The 21,330-nt window shown below is 34.8% G+C and overlaps 1 protein-coding gene across 2 annotated transcripts in view; it reads left to right on the forward strand.

Annotated features, from left to right (window-relative positions):
• The window catches only part of LOC123006930 (homeotic protein ultrabithorax-like), an 88,635-nt gene that overhangs the window by 29,872 nt on the left and 37,433 nt on the right, over positions 1-21,330 (forward strand). The window lies entirely within an intron of this gene.

Here is a 21,330-nt window from a genome sequence, read left to right on the forward strand (position 1 = left end):
AAAAATAAATATTTTAAGCAAAAAACGACTTTTTATTCACCTGATATGTTTCTACATGTAAAATTCGAACTTGAACTTATTTTTTTTTGTGTTATCTTTCCGAGAATGAAATTGTATGAAATCTATGTTTCACATATCAACATAAAGAGTTACAGTCATTGATTGATTCGTTCTAAAGTATTGTGGTAAATGAGATGGTTCTTCAATGTTTTGCGAACAGTCAACAAAAATTAACACAAGCAGTGCAAAAATTACCATTTCAAACTAGTGTTGAAATCTTCTTAAAAATTGAATTTAATTTTTTATATGAAATGTTTGCAGACCTTTAGCTACTCGATTTGCTATATACTTAAGAAAGGGTGTATTTAGAGAACGAAAAATTTTATTAAATATTGTGCTTTTTGTAAATATTAAACTAGAAATATCACAACATAAGTTTTATTTTAAGTTGAAATTAAAGTTTTTTGAGATATGCAATCGGAAAGAAAAAAATTAAGTTTTGAAAAAAAATTTGGTCCTGCATTGTTGCTAATTAGGTATCAAAGGCCTGCACACGCCTATCTCTCATCTGTATCTTTGGTATTTCATGATTTCATTCACCTTATGCGGTTCGCGTAATTGGATCCAGTAATCCGATAGTTAGTTTGATAAGTAAGAAGTCTTGGACTTATCAACTGTGGGAAATTGTCTTGGTTAAAAATCGAAAGTCGAAGTTTCTACTCCAGTAAATATAAAATTGAATTATTTGATGTCAGCGACAGGACAAGAACAGTCGGTGACGAGAATCGAGCTGAAGTCCACAATTTATCTTGCGAGCTGTCACTAGCTCGGGAAAACAGAAAGAGTTGACATTCCGAAAGTGCTTCTTGTTTCGTATTTAAATATCGTTAGGTTCGATGGTAAAATTCGAGAAAATTGTCGCGCGTTTAAGACAAAGAAAATTCCCGTCGGGTTATCAATCTTGGGTTATCTGTACCCTCGGGCCGAAAAACTCTGTAAAGAAGAGACAAAAGGACGTGACAGTCCAATTTCCATTTCAGATCGAAATTGTTCGCCCCCCGGAAGTTTATCGGGCCCGTTGGCGGAATTAATAAATTGGTGCGCGACTTAATTGCGGCGATAAAGAAGAGAAGAACACGAATGAGGGACGGCGACAAAAATATTATTTGCTCGTGAACGAGGAGGCAAAGGGCATTGATATCTCGTAGAACGGCGGATATTGGCTGCTTCTGGTCGCGGTTTGCGGGGCATCTAAGACTGTGCAGGGTTTGGGGAGCGGCCCCGAGCTCGAGAGAAATTATGTACGAGGCATTGGGAGCAATATATCTCCGGCGGGACGTGCCAGACAGAGTAGACGGGGTATTATATAGGAAGGAAGGAACCTGAGGCCGGGGCAGGAGCCTCCTCGTCCCCAGGCGCTCGTCCCCCAGAATGAGACACTTGCCGCCAAGTCCACCGCCTTAAATTGTCATCTGAAGAAAGAAACTTCATTACGAACTACGCCCTCATTTCTTTGCTCCGCGGTCCATCGGCGCAAACGCCAACGCACGATTTGCAACAAAAAATAAACGCGACTTAATCCAATTTCCACATACACAAACTTTTCCTCCAATTAACTCAACATTTGTAATTCAGTTGATAATTTCACTCGTATTGTATCTGCATTATTTAGATCAATTGGTGTTTTAATAGTTTTATTCTTATTATTATAAAAGGAGAATAAAAAATTGGTTATTTTTTTTTGAAAAGTCAGTTGTGTTAAACCGCTTTTCTTCCATCTGGCGTCCAGCGAGCTTATCGATCGTTTCGCGATATGACATTAGTATTATTTAAATCCTTCTCGAGCCTCCCAGCTATTAATCCTCGGCATCTCGATGCGGCTTCGGCAGCAAATTGATTGAAATTGTGGGGCATAACGTGTCGAATCAGATGACCGCAGAGGAGCAAATGAGCGGGTTCACAATACCCAGGTCAAATAATTGTCTGATAACATTTTTATTTTCGAAATGAAATATTCGCGTGAGGTGAGTGCAGTTCAAAATTTATGTCTTGCAGTTTGTAGTCATGGAAACGCATTTGCATGTATGTCGAGTGGGTCCGGATGATGCGAACTCCCGCCGATTTCTTCGCATATTCCTGACTTTATCTTTGCAATCTTTGCAAATTCGCTTATGAAGTTTATAAGAAAGAAACGTCTTTTCCGGACGTGCGAAAATTGTAATGATGTTATTAAAATTATGACGTGGCCGTTGATGGTCGCCGAATTTTGGCGAAACGGCCGCGTAAAAACGGCACATAATTGGCTGACATTAAGATGTATCTGGAGATGTTTTTCGAATGCCTTCGACCGGCGCGAATGCCTGAATAAGCGGCAAACCTCGGAAAGCTCTTATAAATAAAAATGTACAGAGCCAATCAGATCGGCGAGTAAAAAGTACGTCTTTTCTTACACCAGAGGATCGCAGCTGCCGCAGAATCCGGTCGCAGATAAGAAATAAGAAGTGCTGCATAAATGCATTGATCATTCGCCGGGTCTCCGTCTGCTGTTCCTCAGCGAGAAAACGGGTTTAAGTCTGGATACTTTTGGCTCTCTGGAAAGTGCTTTTTGCATTAAGCTGCCGAGAGAGAATAAAGACGTTTGCGGTGTCGGACGGTGACCAATGCTGCTGCTGCTCTGCCTTCCAAGTGCGTGCTTTAAATCTTCCACTTTGCAAGTAAATCGAGACGAACGCTGAATATTTTACACGAAGACTGTTTATAGCCGAAATAACAGCCTTCCAAGGGCGGCATGCATCAAAAAATGGATCGGTAAAACCCGAAATATGGGCGGGGCGCCACAAATTTACGCAAATTATTCAAACCACAAAGCACAGAAATCAGAAATTCAAAATTTTGTCCATTTTTGTCTTGCAACTGAATTTTTCTTAGTTTTTTTTTTTTTTAAGAAGTTGCGGTTATTTGCTTTATCAGGTTGGACAAATTGTGTGGACAAAATCACATCTCTAGTTTGTTGTTATCAAGACCGTGTTGTCCAGCCTGTATTTTTTTCAAGTGATGAGAGGAATAGTAAATTAACAGAAAAGAATTTTCATTTGAAATAAATTATTGGTATTTCAAAGAAATATTTTCTGATAAACAAGGACCTTACAAATTACAAAAGTGGGTTTTTTTGAATAAAGTGAAGCATCAGGCAAACATTTTAATATGGTGATGTTGACAAGTTAATGTGCCCAACGTGCAACTGCTAATGATCGTTATGAATATCCTTACTAGTTCTTACATGACGGTCTATGTAATTATTACCTTAGTCTTAAACTAAAAGAACATCTAATGCGGTCTTCGTACATGCATATAAATGCAGAAAACAGTCGTCATTGACTGATTTGGTAGTATCGAGAAAACAATTAATTGTAAAAGTCTTAGAAAAAGCGAAGCTAAATTTTTTATTGTGTATTGCATTACTTATTTGGAGCAATTTCTCTTTTTAAAGACTGAAAAGTGCTTGTAGTTGTTGTAAATGGGTATTCTCAAAAAACTGCTCAATTTTTTATTTTACGGGTAATGAGTAACCTATTTTATGAAAATTGAAACTTTACAAGGTTTACCAACAAACAAACAAAAAATTAAAAACAAGTTTTCACAGAGGCAAAATTGCCATTTATCTTTTAGTGCTATTTTAAAACTGTATATCATACATACACTTTTATTAATTTTTTGATTCGATTTTTGCCGTTGGCTGCATTAGAGATGGGTGCGTTTTCGAGACAATGGCTCGTATTAAAAGAGGCTTAACTTGCCCGTTCGAATTACGGCCTGTGTAATTCCGTCAGATTAGCACAATCCTCGACACCGCAATGAATAGCGCAATATTAACGCTTGACACATTACTACCTCATTAAATTACATCGGCACTCTCTGAACTTTATTATATTATAGGAAAAAGGTTAACTCTGTTTAAATCTGATCAATGAAAAGAGTAAAAATCGATGTTGACCACACTCGACATCGCGTTATTTAAGTAGATTTGTCAGTTTCGCTCGTAAATTAATAAAATCAAGTCGAACAATGCGCGGATCTGCCATAAATAATTGCCGGGTTGGTGTAATTTAAATTTTTCTGGTTTGTAATGTAAATTAATGAATTTTATGCAAATGGAGACGGATTAGGTGCTGCAAATTCGAGATGATTTTCAACGATATTTTCTCATTTTTGGGGGACCTCCCCCAATATGTCAATAATTCCAATCACATATTGGAAGCAAATTTAATTAGGACACCCTATTTTGTCCAAACGAAGATATACAGAAGCTTTTTTGGTGTTATCCCTGTTTGTTTTGAATAATAAAAAAGAAAAGTAATTAATTTTTCAATAAACCATAAAATTTGAATACGTCATTTTGGCCAAGTGCTCAGAAATTGAACTTGGCAGGGTGCAAATTGAGATATTAATCACAATTTTGTTTTGTTTTTTAATTTACTTGCTTTAAAAACAATGTTTGTGTGGTGTTTCGAGTTAGTTTTTTGTCTCAAAGTATAGTAATAATGAAAACAATTACGTCCATGTGTGGAGAGCCTCCATTATGTGTCATTTTTGCGAGTCCAAGGGTAAGAGCTCGTTAATTGGTGTCGTTGTCGGTGTCGATTCGAATGAATTTGCATCGTCTAGAGTTCGGTTTAATAAAATTTAAAGTGAATAAATTGAGTGTAGATACGCGTGGTAGAGTCTATAGAGGTATGTAAATGCGGAATCAGTAGCTGTTGTAATCTAGATCTGGAGGTAAATACAGGTATAGGAGCCCTTTTCGCTTGATTCTCGCTTTTCTATCCGGCTGCATAAGAAAATGCAGCGTTCCGCATAATTTATTGGAAGAATTCGCGAGTTCGGAGAGGTAGAGCGCCGGGAAACTTGCAACATGGAGAAAATACGACGACGGCTACTTTACGAATTGCTTCGACTTAAAAAGAATAAAACGGCGAAGAGAAATCGTATTTATATTTTTGTCTGGGGCCGAACGGAATAACAATGAAGCCTTTTCGTCGATGGGTGAAATGAGGAAAACCACCCTTAGAGACACCATAACGGTGAAACTTTCTCCTGATGATAAAAAAGAAGCATTGAGACACATGTCTGGGAAGATTCCGTGCAATAAGGGCAGTTTGGAAAGTCGTTACAGCCAAGTGTGACTGTCTGGTCGAGATTTCCTGTTTGACATATTTTTATTTAGAGCACGCACATGAGTAGACGAAACAGAGATTTTCCGAAAAAAAATCGAGGGGTTGCCGGCCTTGTAATTATTTTCTTGTGATTAACTCGTTTGTTGATTTATATTTGTGCGAGGGTTATTTATTGCTCCGGCCACTTGACATGTTGCATGCATGTAGGCTCAAAGCATGTCTGTTGCATGTTAATTTCGAATTGAAGTAAGTATAGGTTTCACCAGAGGTCGCCAAAACGCTTCCTTTCAACACGTTAAAACTCAGTTGTTTATTGTTATTATTTCTTTTATTGTTGATTAGCATGCGCGAATATGAGAAAGATTTATCTCTTTAATAATTGAAGTCAACAGCCACTTATACATCATGAATGATCATTTTTTATAAGTGATATAAATTCCCGTTTATTGTGTTTGTCAAGGATAGAGAAAATATAACATTCACTTGAGGTTTGCCAATTTTGTAAGGCAATCGTAAATTATTTCAAACAAGGAAGTTCCTCTCTAACTACTGGAAACTCTTTAATTCCTCAAAATCTATCAAATAAATTTAAATTTTAAATAGTCTCAGGATGTTGCCTTAAACTGTTCGCAATTTATAGCAAGAGCAAATTCATTGCTAAAATAGGTAATAAACCTGAAATTTTTTAGAGCGTCCGGACTTATTACCATAATTTAATAATTTCCATATAATAGCGTTCATTAAAATTCCAGTATTTACGTTTACGTTTAATTAATTGGTACGTACCTTCCTCAAAAAGTCGTCTTACAATGTATTTCAAATTATATCTCTCAATACTCAATTATTACGAACAATTTCCACTGTATTATTAGGCCTTGAAAAAAATTCGTGATCGTGAAAATCTTAAGTAGCTTCAATCTGCCTAAGGTTAATTCATTTTCTTGATTAACGAGTTTTCTGATTTATTAGAGTATCGAAAAATATCACCGTAATTTAGTTTTGATTTATAGTAAAAGTAGTTTTTTAATTAGAAAAGCCGTAGGTATACATACGTCTCCAAGGCTTTTAAATAGATAAAAAGTATTTCATTTTAAAAAACAACAATGTATCACATTGAGGTATCTTCTAGAGGACGCTATAAAACATGCAAATTATATTCTTCTTGTCATGGTTTTGTTTGTTTAAGTAAGTAGGTTTCGAGGAAAAAAGGCCCGGAGTGACCTCCTGAAAGCGAAATTATCGAGCCAAAAGATTAAAATTCTAGCTAGATCAGATTTTTCCTTGATATCATGTTAAATAAAACATTAACAAATTTCTAATGATCAATATAAAAATGTCTTTAAGTTTGTAATTGCAGTGACCAAGACCAAGAATTGTTTAAAACAACATAATGTAGAGTTTTTTTTAGCTTTTTTGCGTAAAAGTATTTAAAAAAAATAAGAATCGTCATGTCTTCTCAGTTTTTAATTTTTATTTTATAATTACCTTTTCTACAGCCTTAAAAATTTTTAAACAAACTCCCCAACTCGTTCTCTACATTTCGTTTCACTTTTCTTCCATCTCAAACGGTCACAAAACACAAGAATACGACCGATGCACGGCTTGATTAAATAAAATCAAAATAAAGTGTTTTTATGCGCGCAAATAGCGTATAAAAGGCATATAAAAATCCAATGAAATGAAGTGTAAATGGTGTCGTATCATAAAGGTGAAATGGCCGTCGCTGAGCGCGCAAATACCGGGTTGGGACCGGTTACGATCCCGCCGGTGAGTTTAGGCACGTCTAGTGAGCGCATGCTGAACAAACGCCTGCTACAAGCATGGCCGACTACGATGATAACTCACACAATTCAGTTTTATGCCCTTTTTACACGGTTTTAAACACATATTTTTAACAAAAACAACCCCAATGTTATTCATTTATTAACACCACAGAAGCGTCAGCCAAAATTGTCCCAAAATGAAGGCGTAATTAATGCATCATTTTAGTAATTAACTGTAACCTCTACTAACACTAAGGGAAATCAGTTCACACTTTTACATTAATTATTTTTAACACAATAAAGTTTATTGTATAATAACTAAGATCTAAGAAATTTTAGTAAAATAAATTACATTATTTTATAGCTAAATAGTAATTGTAAAATTATTTATTTATTTCAAAACAGTATAAATGATTCTCAGGAAGTTGGTTAAATGTCTTATTAATTTAATTTATGTTTTAGTTTGAAGAAAATTTGTTGTAATTACTCTAATTAGTTGATATACAACCAATTTATTATTTTATTTGATTGTTATGATAAACACAAGTGAGAAAATTTTGCTTTAAATTATGTATTGTAAGAATTAGCACTAAATAATTAAGTCTGTTCAATTTTTGTAACCCTGTTAAGTTATGTACTTAAATATAATTTGAGACTACTAGTTAAAGTTTAAAGTAAAACTAAGTTACTGTGAGTGGTGTTAATTCAAATCTTTTGTCAACAGATTAAAGTAGGTATATTTTAATTTTTTATACCTACATGTAGATATAAAGAAAAAAATTAAAATGTATGTTATTATTTGAAAACAATTTAAAATTCTTAGAAAATTAATGAAAAAACTTAATTAATTCACTTTGTACATTAGCTTGAAAAAATATAATCATGTAATTATTTTAATTGGCGTAGCTAGCGTCAAAACAATAAATAAATCATAAATTAAATAGTATGTAATTTATAATTTTGATTTGATGGTTGTGATAAAGACAAGTGCGATATTTTATTTAAAATTGTGTATAAAATATGAGTAAATTAGTTTTGTGCTGAAATTACAAGAAAATTGTAATTACTGGTTTTGATCTAGTTTATGTGGATATGTTTAGGGATTAGGACTGACCTTAAAGATCCTCTACAACACTCAAAGCTCACGACTAAACTGAAGTACCTGCACTTAAAAAACGCCAAACTTTCTCTAATAAAGCTCCCAAAACTTTCTACTTAAAAAATCTAAAAAGGTCGCTTGTAACTTTCTATTTTATGGCCCATTTCTTCGAAGTATTTTTATTGAATAAAAAGACAAAGTGACTAAGAGACCGCTTGCGATTGCATCTAACCTGTGAACTTTCCACATGCAAATATCCCACTTGCAAGTAGATAACCCGTGTATTTATACTTCAACAGGCACATAACCTATTATGACAAGTTTATTCGCTCGCACTAGAGACCTACAATCAGAATCGTTACTCCAAAGGTTGCGTTCCGGAAGTACAAGAAAATACGAGAAAATCCGGTCATAATATTTTCATCAATTTTAGTAAATTTGAAGGGATTTTCGGCTTGAGCGCGCATCGAGCCATGTTTTGGTGTGCCGCCATTGCGCAAGTAGGTGCTTCACAGTTGGCCCCGTTTCTGGGCTCCGGGACGCCTCCGACCCGCACAAAACCACCACAAACCGTCACAAAAGCTGAAGGTAATACCGATCACTCGAATTTCTTTCTAAATTAGCGCAATTTTTGTGATTAAATCAACGAAAAAGCCGCACAATCCGGAATTCAACATGGCTGACCGGAGCCGGCGCGATTCTGTCGGTAGGGGAAGAGTTGCGCGTCCGTTGTGATGCAATTTTTCGGGAGCTTTTGGCGGGAATTTGGGATTTATGTTCGAGTTCAGCGAGGTTCGTTTATTTATCCGGGAAAGGCCGCGTGTACGTACGTCATGTAAGTGTCATTTTATGAATGAATAATGTTTGCATGCACGAACGATTTTATCTTTATAGGCGGCTTGTGGTCAGAGAAGGAGGGAACGATCATTTGCATAAACATAATAATTCACTTAAGCTGACTTTTTCCCAGTTTAAAATATATCTAAAACGATTATGGCCGGGTTGTGGACTGATTTTCGACCACTTTTTTGGGACGGCTAATACACAAGCATTTTTAAAGGTTTGGGAGGGTTCTAATGAGGGTACCTTGGTAGTAAGTGGACAAAACGCTGTTGTAACGGACGCTTGTCGAACTCCAAGGTAGGAATTTTATTTTTTGAGATAATGCTTAGTTTTATTTGTGTTAGAACGCGCCGGGGAGTATTGATTTACTTGGGAAAAAATAAGTCCATGCGCTATAAAGCTTGAACTGGTGTGAATCCGAAGCTGCATAAAACAAGGCTTTTCCGGTCTTGCGATCAATTTCAGTCGTGTTCGAGAATTATGGAAATTGCATGTTTTCGACTCCAAAAACATGCTTTTTTAAATAAATTTAATTAGCGATGTGTATCTTAATGAAACAAGAGCGTTCATGTCGATAAGAGTCTATAATTATTCATCTTTGTTGTTCGTTACAAAGATGGTTAGTGGCGGTCTTTTGTGTACTCAGATTATTATGGAAATGGCTTAGTGAACTCTCACCAGTGTATCTATCTATACAGCAGCATTTTCGTTTCAAAATAAACAATTTGCTATAAGATTTATTGTATGGTATATGTAGAGTGCTAAATTTAAACAGCTCTTTTGTGACACTGCAACTTTTCGTTTATTCGAAACGTTAACAATGCACACTTTTCAAAAATAACAAATCAGAACGGAAAGCCTTATAAAAAAATATTTATGAGAGGAAATAAAAATAATCCACGGACACGCCTTAAAATCGCGATCGCAGCGGTGTGTAATTAAATTCTAATTTATGGCATTTTTTTGGTTAAGTTTATTTTGAAAGTGTTTTCTCGGCTTTTATAAGACATTTAATTTTTAGTAGGATACACATAATATCTTATCACAGCGGAAAAAAAATGAATATTGATTTGTTTTAATAATTGCTTTATGGTGAGAAAAATTCTCACAATAATTTAAAAACTATAAAAAAGTTCAAAATAAAAATTATGAAAATAAAAAAAATACTTGCAGGAAACAAAAATTGTTTTGAGGTTTTCTAGATCAGAATTGTTTGAAAATTTTTAGTGATATTTTAATTAAAATTTTACACAAAAATTGCAAAATACTAACTCAAAAATTGCTCTAAAAGATTCTTCAATTTTTTGATGGTGAGAAATAATTTTTAATGGTTGTTTTACATCAAATGAATGAGGAATAAACAAAATAAATTTTTTATTTGCAATTTATTCGTGAAGGTATAGTTGATGATCAAAGGATTAACTAAAAATAATTTTTATACATTTTTTTTACTTTTGTACCTGAGTTATTTGAGAACAGACCACCATGCTTGATCAGGATAAAAATTGAACGCCTACCTCTAATTCCAGCTTAAACGCTGGTTAGTTGATTAAATTGCTATTAATTTAGCTGTTGTACTTCCTGTACATTATTTAAATGAATGTAAAAAGCTTTACATCACGCAAATTTTCTTTTCATTATTTACAGCAAAATTTTTACGAGTGGAAATGGTTTTCTTGGTGGGAACATGTCCTTTGTTATGGGCTTGATCTCGCTGATAGGATTCTGCAAATCGCTTTGATACAGTTTGTTATAATTTACTGTTATCATGTTGGCATCACTCCACTCTATATGTTTTATGTCTTGACCAGACATGGCTGGTAAGAACCCCGCCTTATGAAAAACTGGCATATTGCAGTCTTGAACTCGTTTCAATTTCAAAATGGCAACTTCAATAGAGAAATGGATTTTATTTGTAGCGTACCGTCTAATATATCGCAATGTTTCAGTCCTAAATCACGTTAATATAATGCTTACATTAGTGAACTCTATTGGAAATTTATGGTAAATCTCCCTCACACATGTCCAAAGCTTATGTTTTATTTATTTTAAACTTTGACGAAGTCTCGTTTTTTTGCGGGGTCGCTTTTATTAAATTCGGAAGCAAACGAAGAATTTTCAAAACACTTTAACCCGGGTCATTTATCATGTTCGAAGATCTTGTACCGAGAAGTTGGTAGAAAAATGCGCTGCACCACTCCCACTTTTTTAGCTTCTTAAGCAAGACCCGTGTTTATATATTATTTTTTTGGGGGTCAGATTTATAGCTGGTGATTTCATTCCGTTGATACGTTATACAAAAGGTGGGCTCAAAATAGAAAAAAGGGATTTGAATTTTTTTTCGACCATAACTCGTCTCAAGGAGAAATTGATCGTTCCAGGCGGAAGTAAAGACTCCTTATTTATTACTTTTACGAAAATTCATGTGGGAGGGATCACACTCTAACACGTGTTAAGTTGATAACAAACATTAATAAATTTCAGGTAACGCGATATTGGGATTTTTGCGAAAATTTCCGTTTGATTTAAATTATTGTGACAGATGGTAGGAGCGGCTGAAATTTGAATACCTATCATATAAGGGGTATTTGTTTTGCAAATTGTGGCGGTCACCCACATTGGAGGCTTCGTTTTACGTTTGAATTATATTGGGGAAATTGTGCGTTGGTAACACATGTTGGTGGAATGTCCGCGCGATGTCTTTATGTCTGCCGCAGATTCCTATGGAGATATCATAGTTGTCCATCGAGTGACAAGTGTAGAGAGGTAGTAAATCAAAGTGTGTGTTGTCAATGTTTTGAATTTAATTGGTCGGTTGGTGTCGAGACTCAGCGACATTCTCTTCACATGACAAAGCTTTAACCTTTAAAGAGAACGGTGATATTTTTTATGGGCATTACGGCACGATCATGCATCTAGTTGTCAATGCAGTTGCACAAGCATGTTGTAGAAAATCTCATGTTTTCATTCTCCTTTCAGGAAATGTTCATTATGTACGCGCACAATCAACTAAATTATGATGCAAGAAGCGTTCTTCGGTGGTCTCAATCTCGTTTTAAATATCGATATTAGAGACTACCCATAAAACACATCAAGCGAATAACTATAAAGCCCTTTTAGGCTTCTTTACGACTTTCTAAAGTATGGGATTTCGAGAAATATTGCCCTTATAGACAAAGCTTTATTGCCTTGTCGGCTATATCACCGCGTCCAAATGGTGACAAACTACACTCATAGATACTCATATCGGCCCTTGTTGGATATATTTTTACACTCCACCCATCTACATACGTTGCCACAATTATCTCAAACGTATTAAACCCATCAGTTGACATTATTACATTTTCTCTTTCCGACTATTTGCGGTCACGTCCCATTCCTCAGACCCTGCAGTTATTACCACACACAAAAATTGATAACACTTAGTTATAGTTGAAATGAAATTTTTCCTCTCTAGTAAATTAACAAACCAAGCTCCATGCTTAGATCTTGCGGTGCATCATTAGTCTGCAGTGCCGGCATAACTCATGACTTAGAACCGCAATGTGAGTAACTGCAGGTTTAATAATGCCTGGAACGCTTCTTATGAGAAAGGCCCTTGGAGGGTGCAGCGGTACCTGTCTTAACAAACTTTGCAGGAAAAGTTGGGAGGTCTTTTAATGAGAGCAACTTACTTCTTGGTGAAGTCAAGGGTTACGCATGATGAACTGACTATAGCCGGACTCTAATTAAACCATTGACCTAATACATGGTTTAGCTTTAGTTAATTTACGGCAGCCATTTACTGCAATTAGACACTCGGACTGCTTTAAATGAATTATTGGACTAGAGAGAGATTTATCGTCGGTTGATGCTCTCTCAAAAGTTTGAGCAAAACGAGTTAACTTAGTGTTTACACTCAATGAAAATTAACAAATTACTTAAGTGTATGTGAAGATTAAAAATATAATTATACTTTTATGTATAATGTATTAATAAAATACTCTTAGATTTCCATCATTACTCCAATAGTGTTTTTCAATGCTTTTTTGAACTTTTAATTTAATGTTATTATATTATTCATTCGAGTGCTACTTATTTAATTGTAATTTTTATACATACCTTGTATACGGAGCTTTTAACAAGTTTTGCGTAATTCAACAATTATTTCCAGTTTATAAAACAGAAGGTGTTATGTGTTGTTTTAAACAAATAAATTATTGTATAGCTTCTAAAAATTCTTCTTTATAAAATTTTTCAAATTACTTATAGGAGTTAGTTAATTTTAATTTGAAGAAACGATTTGAACGTAAACTTATTTAACACCACTAAAATTAGCAAACGCATTTAATAACAGTTAAATAATTTAGTATTTTTTGCTAGGGGTTTTTAGTGTCATTTGTATTTAATTTCTTATTTTACTCAACTTAAAACTATAGAAAAATATTTTCTTTAACTTTTTTAAACGTCTAAAAACGCAATTTACAGAACCTACATAGGTGCAGGTGTCTAATATTTTTTATAATCTTTTATTTATTACACATTTGTATGAAAAATTAGGTTACTGTTTTTCATCTCAATATACGGAATGAGAAAAATTCTCTTGAGGCGTTTAATGTACTTGCCATACATTTATACAAATTCTCACAGTATGCACACTCAGTGATGGTAAAAATAATAGTATAAAATGTTTCTGAAAACAGTGTCACAAATAACATTTTGTGTAATTGAAAACAAAACAAAATTCCTATTGTGACACCGAAATAGAAAAAAGCTCTTATGCTTTTTTATGTGCTTTCTCTTACTTATGCTTTGTTCATTTATTTATTCCTATGCTTCTCTTTTTATTAAGCTTTGTATTCTTATTTACTCTTATGTTCTCTAATTATTACAACATGTGCCGGAAAACGGGACTTTATGCCGCTACACTACCACGCCGCCGACAATCTTAATATTTTAAGTTAATATACCTATTAATGCAAACTTACACAAAGTTTTTCAAAAATTTGTTTCTTCCATTTTCACCACGTTTTTGTATTTGTCTAAGTCCCTTGAATCCCCAAGAGTGCAAATGGTTCGATTTTGAAGTTTTTAATTTTTTCCGGAGCAGTTTATTGTTAATATATCTGGAATTAGTGTTGACGCTAGTTTTTTTTTGTATGATATCGTTGGAAAGCAAATTAAATTTTTTATTATATAAAAAAGATAATAATTGTCCTACTTTAAATAGTGATCGCGAAAATTGCTGATAAAGTCAAAAATATCCAAAATATTAATTCAACTAACAACTTCTAAACGATCAAGAATTTTTTCAACGCCAATCAATTTCTAGGAACATTTTACATTTGTGTTCATAAAAACATTATAACGTTTACAGTTACAGTTTTGCCGCAATTTGCAAAATAAAAAAGGAAAAATTCGTGAGTTATGACAAAATTTCGGAAGTTATGACAACATCGAGAAGATTTAGGTATACAAGATTCGAATGTTTAATTTGGTTGGTAGGTATCTAATTAGTATTTTATTTTTTACACATTTAAAAAATAGATTTCTGATGTTCTTTCTCTTAATGTTAGTTCTTCAAACAAAATTTAAACACTATTCTTCTGAGTCGTTTAATCTACTTACCACATTTTAATTCTTTTTCTATTCAAAGTAAGTTGCTAATTAAGAATAAAAAAAAATTAGTGAACTCATGAACTAAGTACAAGATTTTTCAAAAAATTTTGTTTTTAAAAAGCGAACGTGTTTGTAAAACTTTACAGTAGGTATAATACAAGAAATTAAATATTTTAGGGAAGCGAATAGTTTTAGCAAACAACACTTGTTTTCATACTTTTTGTACTAAAAAGGAGTACTTATTTATTTATTTGTTGTTGTAAACTGTATAAACCGATTTAGGATAAGACACATTATAAAATAATTTTGTAGTTTAGGTCTAATTGCTTGTGGTTAGGGGTCGTAAATAACATCTTCGTTTTTTACTTTTAGATTGGCTACTTTCATATTCCAGTTTTTGTAGTCGTTGTTGATCAATATTTTTTATTGGGTTTGTTATACAGAATGGTAAATGTAAACACAATGTGGTTTTTGAATTATTTTTTTTATTAAAAACATTCGGTGTTGATAATCTTCCTAAGTTTAATTGAATTGGAGAAAACGCTTTCGCAAGGAGTATTTCGGAAATGGTATTAATGCGAATATTGGTCCAATCAGAAGTGTGAATAAATCTTTGAAAATTGCGAAATTCATTTCGGCGGCGATAAGAGAGCGCGTTGGGTTGTTGAACGTTTCCAATCTTTTCTTACCGGTCGAGTAAATCAGGTTGTGGGTGCGAGCATCCATAAAACTTAAATTTATGGCCAATTTTGTAAACATTTGGAGTTTCGGTAGTCGCGATATGAGATAAGATGTACGCATTTGACTTGTCCGAGGTAATAATTTGCGTTTCGGTAGCTAATGAGTGTTGAGTTTTTCAAGTGGCATTCCCGATATGTGATTTTGCTAATTGTGCCATTATATTACTCAATAACGGTTGTTAAAGGCACTGGGCCGGCACCTAAAGAGCAAAGATAACCTTATCGAATAGCTGCGAAGAACAGCAGGATTGGCCGAGTAATAAGAATCTGCATCGTGGAGTAACCGGTTCTATATAAGGCCCCTACACGACAAGCCTTTGCTGCTGTCACCGGCATTTCCTTCGCTAATGAGATGGAATTGGACGGACAAGCTTTTGCTGTTCGCCACTTTTCTACTCTTCGACGAAAAAACGGAATAACATCGGTTCTAATAATATTCGAAGCACAAGCAAGTTCTAACGGCGATGCCCCTATTAAACGAGTCCATTCGTATAAAAGAAGAGAATGCCCGCGGATTCCTGACAAGCCCACATATGAAAAATGTATCACCGAGACGACAAAAACCGATTGGTTCGTTTAGTGAGCTTTTTGTTCGCCGATGGCGGCCATCCCTTTGAGCACAATGGACGCAAAAATCTAATTTCTAAACGGCACGAGAGTGTAACCACACACTCACATAACTTATGAATAAATAAATAAAACCAAAAGTTGCGTTGCGGAAAATACTCTTGTATTCTTGAGGATTTATGGAAGTTCGTTAGCTCGTAAACTTCGACGACCATCCGATGTTATGGACTGCAACATCGCACCCCGTAACTAAGCGAACGACTCTAAAGATTTGTTGCACAATACGAACCAGCGGTCTCAATTAGTCCGACAGCCGATTCGATTTATCATCAAACTTTTACAAACTTTCCAACGACCCAGGCCTCACAATCATTATTTTGGCAATTTCTTATAATAATCGCGTACGACCTGCAACAACTAGTAATTTCACCTCGCCTTGGAGGTCCGGACATGCTTGCTTCTTCATAAAGCAACTTAGCACATTATATATAATTTTATCTTTAAGGAAATTGCTTGCGTCCTGTTTTAATTTATAACATCGATGATTTTGACGAAAAAAATGGATGCTTGGAAGAAGCCATCGTGCCTGGAACGTCTGCTATTTCAGATATTTGGTCCTTTTCAGCGAATTGTATTATTCTATATTATGTGCCAGAAGTGGACTATTATAAATGTAATAAAATTCCAACAGCAAGTTATTCTGGTGTTTTATATTCTGCAAGGGTCTAGACATGCCCCGTGGAGAGTTTAATCATAAAATTCCAAGATAAGCGTCATTTCATTTTTAGCCGAGGAAATGCAACGCGTGACGATTTGTTTGTCTTTCACCAAGAAATTAGAGTTTGACTAACTCAAGTTTTTGTGCCTTCTGCGACCCCGATTTATTACCCCCAAACTCCGGTACTGTTCTATCGAGACGCAACGAATTTATGCTTTACACACTTGTCTTATTTATGATCACGCGCTTGCCGGTCTCACATTTATATATCTTTCGTCATGAATTAGTTTGAAAGTTGGTAGTATTTTAAATTTAAAAATAAATCTCTGGCATGCTTTGCTACCAAAATTAATTGCTAAATATATTATCACCTCGCGTTCTCGCATCCTGTATTTTTATTAAAAAAAAGAACCCATCGGGATGATTTATGCCGAAAGTGCTTTAGTTTTTTTAAGAAAACACATTTTTTGGCCGTAAAACTTTCACGGAAAAAATTCGATTGTTGCACCCCGGTTTCTCTTTTTTATGGGGCGAGATGGTCGGATTCTTATTTTTTAGGGGAGAAAATCGCTTTCTCTATAACGGTCAGGTACCTGTGATTTACGACCGACTACTTCAATTATCTATTGACATATTGCATTTACCGGCGGAATATAATGCAAATTTATGACGTTTCACGTTTCCCATTTACCGGAGAATATTAATACGTGTTGGCGCAATATTTTGACTACATTTCTTGTGTCATAATTTGGTTCATGTTCTGATGCATTTGTTTATTTTCAGGTGAGGAGTGTAGCGTGTTTGGAAGTTTATCACTAGACACCCCGTTAACTGGTAATTAACCGCTACAATGGCAACCGTGAGTACATATCATGATCCATCTCACACAACACAGAATCTTTCCAAAGACCCCATCTCTGTCTCTCCCTAAGAGATCGCGCATTGTATTCAAGGGCTGATCCATTCGCCCGTGATATTATATCGCTCGAGGCTATTGGATCGTGTAATAACCCGATACAAGCCTAGGGAAGAAATAAACTCGATGCAATTATACACGACCGGTAACGGGAACGGTGCCGTTAATCGACACGTTTTCTTCAAAATTATTTCGGAGACGCAACGACAATTTGCTCGGATCAAAGAGATTTGTGGCTTCATCTATAAACCGATAACGTTTTTTCGACGCTCAAACCTGTAATAAACTCTCACTTCTAGGCAAACACGTTCCGTTTTCGGCCGGTTTTTTCTAATTAACCACTATTATTAGAGACAATCGTGAACGTTATCGAAACTAGAAATTTTTCCAGTCTTGGAACAATTGTACACTGCCCCCATACGTTCTAATTAATTTGCATGTCTCGCGGAGTTATTGCATGTGGCTGTCTAAACTCATTAGCGGAAAAGTTAGTGACCGGAAGTAGGAATAAAGTAAAGGATTAAAGTACAATATATTACTCGGAATCTGCTGGTATTAATGAAGTGCAAATGTCGGCGATAAGCACGCATGGAAATGATTGAGGTTAGCACATGTGAGGTATCTATCGGTGACATCGTTGCCCATAGAGGAGTTCCGTTGTCAATTGGTGATTGATTCGTGTTATCAATATGCGCGCATTCTATGTAGATTGAGACATATAAACTCTCGTTGGAATATTTTCCATCTCTTCTGATCGATGTACTAATCTTGTTATTTTTGGATTACGGTCACCCTCGATTTCCATAATAGAGTCATAGATTCGTGTTCTTGTTATGCCATATATCACTACATTACCGTGGGTTTATGAAGTGACTCATGCGTAAGGGATATGCAGACATATTGCATTCCCAGTCACGTATCGACATTTATTACTTATTGATGGGTGCAAGGGGCCCAACCCGATTGGACATGAAGTGTCCAATAGGACAGATGCACTTTTTTGAATTAGCAATCGTGGGGTTTGTACCACTTTAAATCATCTTTGACAGGGTTTAAATGTCGGCTTTTGTGCCGTTTTAAGTGGATTCTGATCACTTGTATTGTTTAACAGCAGATGCACCGCCAACGGAAAACTATTAAACTGTGAAATTGAAGAATTCTAAAGTTAGGCGTGATTTTAATAACTTATATTCCGGATTTGCTAATAAATGATCCTCTTAGGTACGCCTTGACACGCCGGAACCGATCTTTAATGTTATGCTTGTGCAAGAGATGAATGGCAGAAAATTGCTTATGGAGAGCGAAAACTGTCATAAGATTGCAACAGTGCTATCGGCAGGTGATATTAGACGCCCATTTAATTCCATATCGGTAGCTCAAGCGCTCAATTTATTGTTTAATAATTACGAGATTATTGAAAACGATAAAACTGTTGGCAGTTTAACTCAGATTTTGCTCCGACTTTGATTTATATGGAAATATATCTTATTGATAAGTGTATCTCTTGTAATTGGATGTTTATCAAATTGATCTTTGAAGACGATTTTAATACCACTTTCATAAAATTTAAAATTTTTCGTTTAAAGTTTTTGATAAATGGGTGCTCCTGAGGCGTGGGTGTGTGCAAGTAATCCTTAATTGATCGTCTTTGGCTAAGTGCTTCGCAGCTTGTTCATAATCGCCCCTGGTGTTTGGCTTTATCGGGGGTGTTCGCAGGTTGTGTGTTGTGTTGCTTTTGTCGTGTCGAGCGTTTGTGAAAAGTGTAACGCACCATAAATAATTCCGTGGGAAAATTAGAAACTCGTTAACGAATTGCCTCCCGTTCGAATCTATAATTCTATAAAAGGCTTCATCGCATAATTTAATCTGGATCGGCGAGGTTGTTAATGGCGGCATTAAAAAATTGCAGTTAATTAAATAATGCAGCCGTTGCACAAATACTGCAGTCTGGAAGGCACCGGCTGAGGCCGCAAGAACTTGCACCTGCCTTGCAACTGGTGTTCCGGTCTATCGTGGCCTTTTTGCCATCGCAAATATTTTAATAATATTAAATAATTCCCGACCATTTCTCGATGATAAATCGAGTGGATGGCAGTGCCGCGCCGGTGACTCGCTCCAAAAAAGGACGCGGCCAATTAAAATTTTCTAAGTGTTCGTTATAAAGAATAAAGCCGACCAGAATCGCCATTCTGAATGCGTCGGAAATGAGAATCCAATTACAAGTAAAACGAAGCAAGCGTCAGGCATGTCCCGACTTCGTGCCGGTGGAACAACACACCGACAGCCGACAGACTTTCCGCGCAAATAAAATTCCACTAAGGAACAAAGAATTAAAATTCTTCATGGTTGTAAAACGACGCGAAATGCGACAACTCATACGGACAACACCGGATCTGATTAAAGCCGAGCACTAAAACACCAAATACGAACACTTTGAACTTAAACTAGAAGCGAGCCAATCAGAAAGCGACACATTTTTCCTTAAAATTACTATTAAAATTATTGGAAGCAACTTTCTACCCACAATTTTGCAAAATAACTTTATAATTATTTTTGTGTTTTGTTATTCAGTGAAATCACAGCTCGGGACGTAATTTTAGCAATTAATTATAAAAATACATTGATAGTCTGAGCAAAAAAAAGACATATAGTCTACCACTTGATTAAAATAAAAAAAATTGCATAACTCAAAAACTAAAAGATTTTTTTTTACATTTTGATACTAGGTACATACTTTAAATTGTCTAAATATTTAAAAAAATAGTTTTTAAGCGCAACCGCTTGCTTCTATACTTTTTGTTTAACTGGTATACAGGGTGTTAGTTTTTTGAGCTCCACCATGTTGATCTCAGTTATTATAAGAGATACGAGGTCGGTTAAATTAAGGTAAAGTTGCACATTTTTATGCTGATAACAATAATCTGAAAGAAAATTTATTGTGTAATTTTTAGTTTTGAATTATAGGAAAAAAACGGAAATTTTTAATTTTTGTTTTTATTTTTTCAAGCGAAAACTAAAAGACCTAGACGTTTTTAACTAAGACGTTCTTAAGACACCTTCTTACAATGAATCTAAATCTGTCATCGTATTTTCCAAGGCGCTCTTCATATTAGAGTTACAATACTCAACTTTGGATTTTCTTATGGACGCCATTTTTGATTTTTGTATTTTTGAAAAGTATTTTTGTTTCTATTACAACGATGTATCACACGATATGATCAAATTTTACATGCTGATCAGAATTAAGAAAAAGCGTTTTTGCGAAGAGGGCTTTGGAAAAAACGCCAACAATTTTGATTAACAAACTAAATTTTTGCTGTTCAATTAAATTGAGATTCCGTCAAGCTTACCTACTTAAAAACTAAGGTTTTGAAATAGGAACAACGTGATAAACTAAAATTTATTCTCCGCCAAAAAAGTTTGTTAATCAAAATTGTTGGCGTTTTTTCCAAAGCACTCTTCGCAATAACGCTTTTTCTTAATTTTGATCAACATGTGAAATTTTATGTGTTACATCGTTGTAAAGAGGAACAAAAAAACTTTTCTAAAATACGGAAATCAAATATGACGTCCATAAGGAAATCCAAAGTTGAGTGTTGTAACTCTGATATCAAAACCGCCTTGGAAAATACGATGACAGATTTATTTTTTAATTACAAATTTTCGTTTTTATCCAATAATTCCAAAACTAAATATGACACATTAAATTTTCTTTTAGATAATTGTTTAGCATAAAAATGCGCAACTTTGACTTAAATTAACTGACCTCGGTATCTCTTATAATAACTGAGATCCTCATGCTCGAAAAACGAACACTAAAGAACTTTTGCAATAGCTTTTTATACAAGAAGAGTTATAAAAATGTTTTTTTGTTGTGCAAAATTTTTGATTTTTTTAAATGGTAGTCCACTA

This window comes from Tribolium madens, unplaced genomic scaffold (assembly GCF_015345945.1).
Source record: "Tribolium madens isolate multiple individuals breed KSU strain unplaced genomic scaffold, Tmad_KSU_1.1 Scaffold_3;HRSCAF=73;Tcas5.2_LG2, whole genome shotgun sequence".
Lineage (NCBI taxonomy): Eukaryota > Metazoa > Arthropoda > Insecta > Coleoptera > Tenebrionidae > Tribolium > Tribolium madens.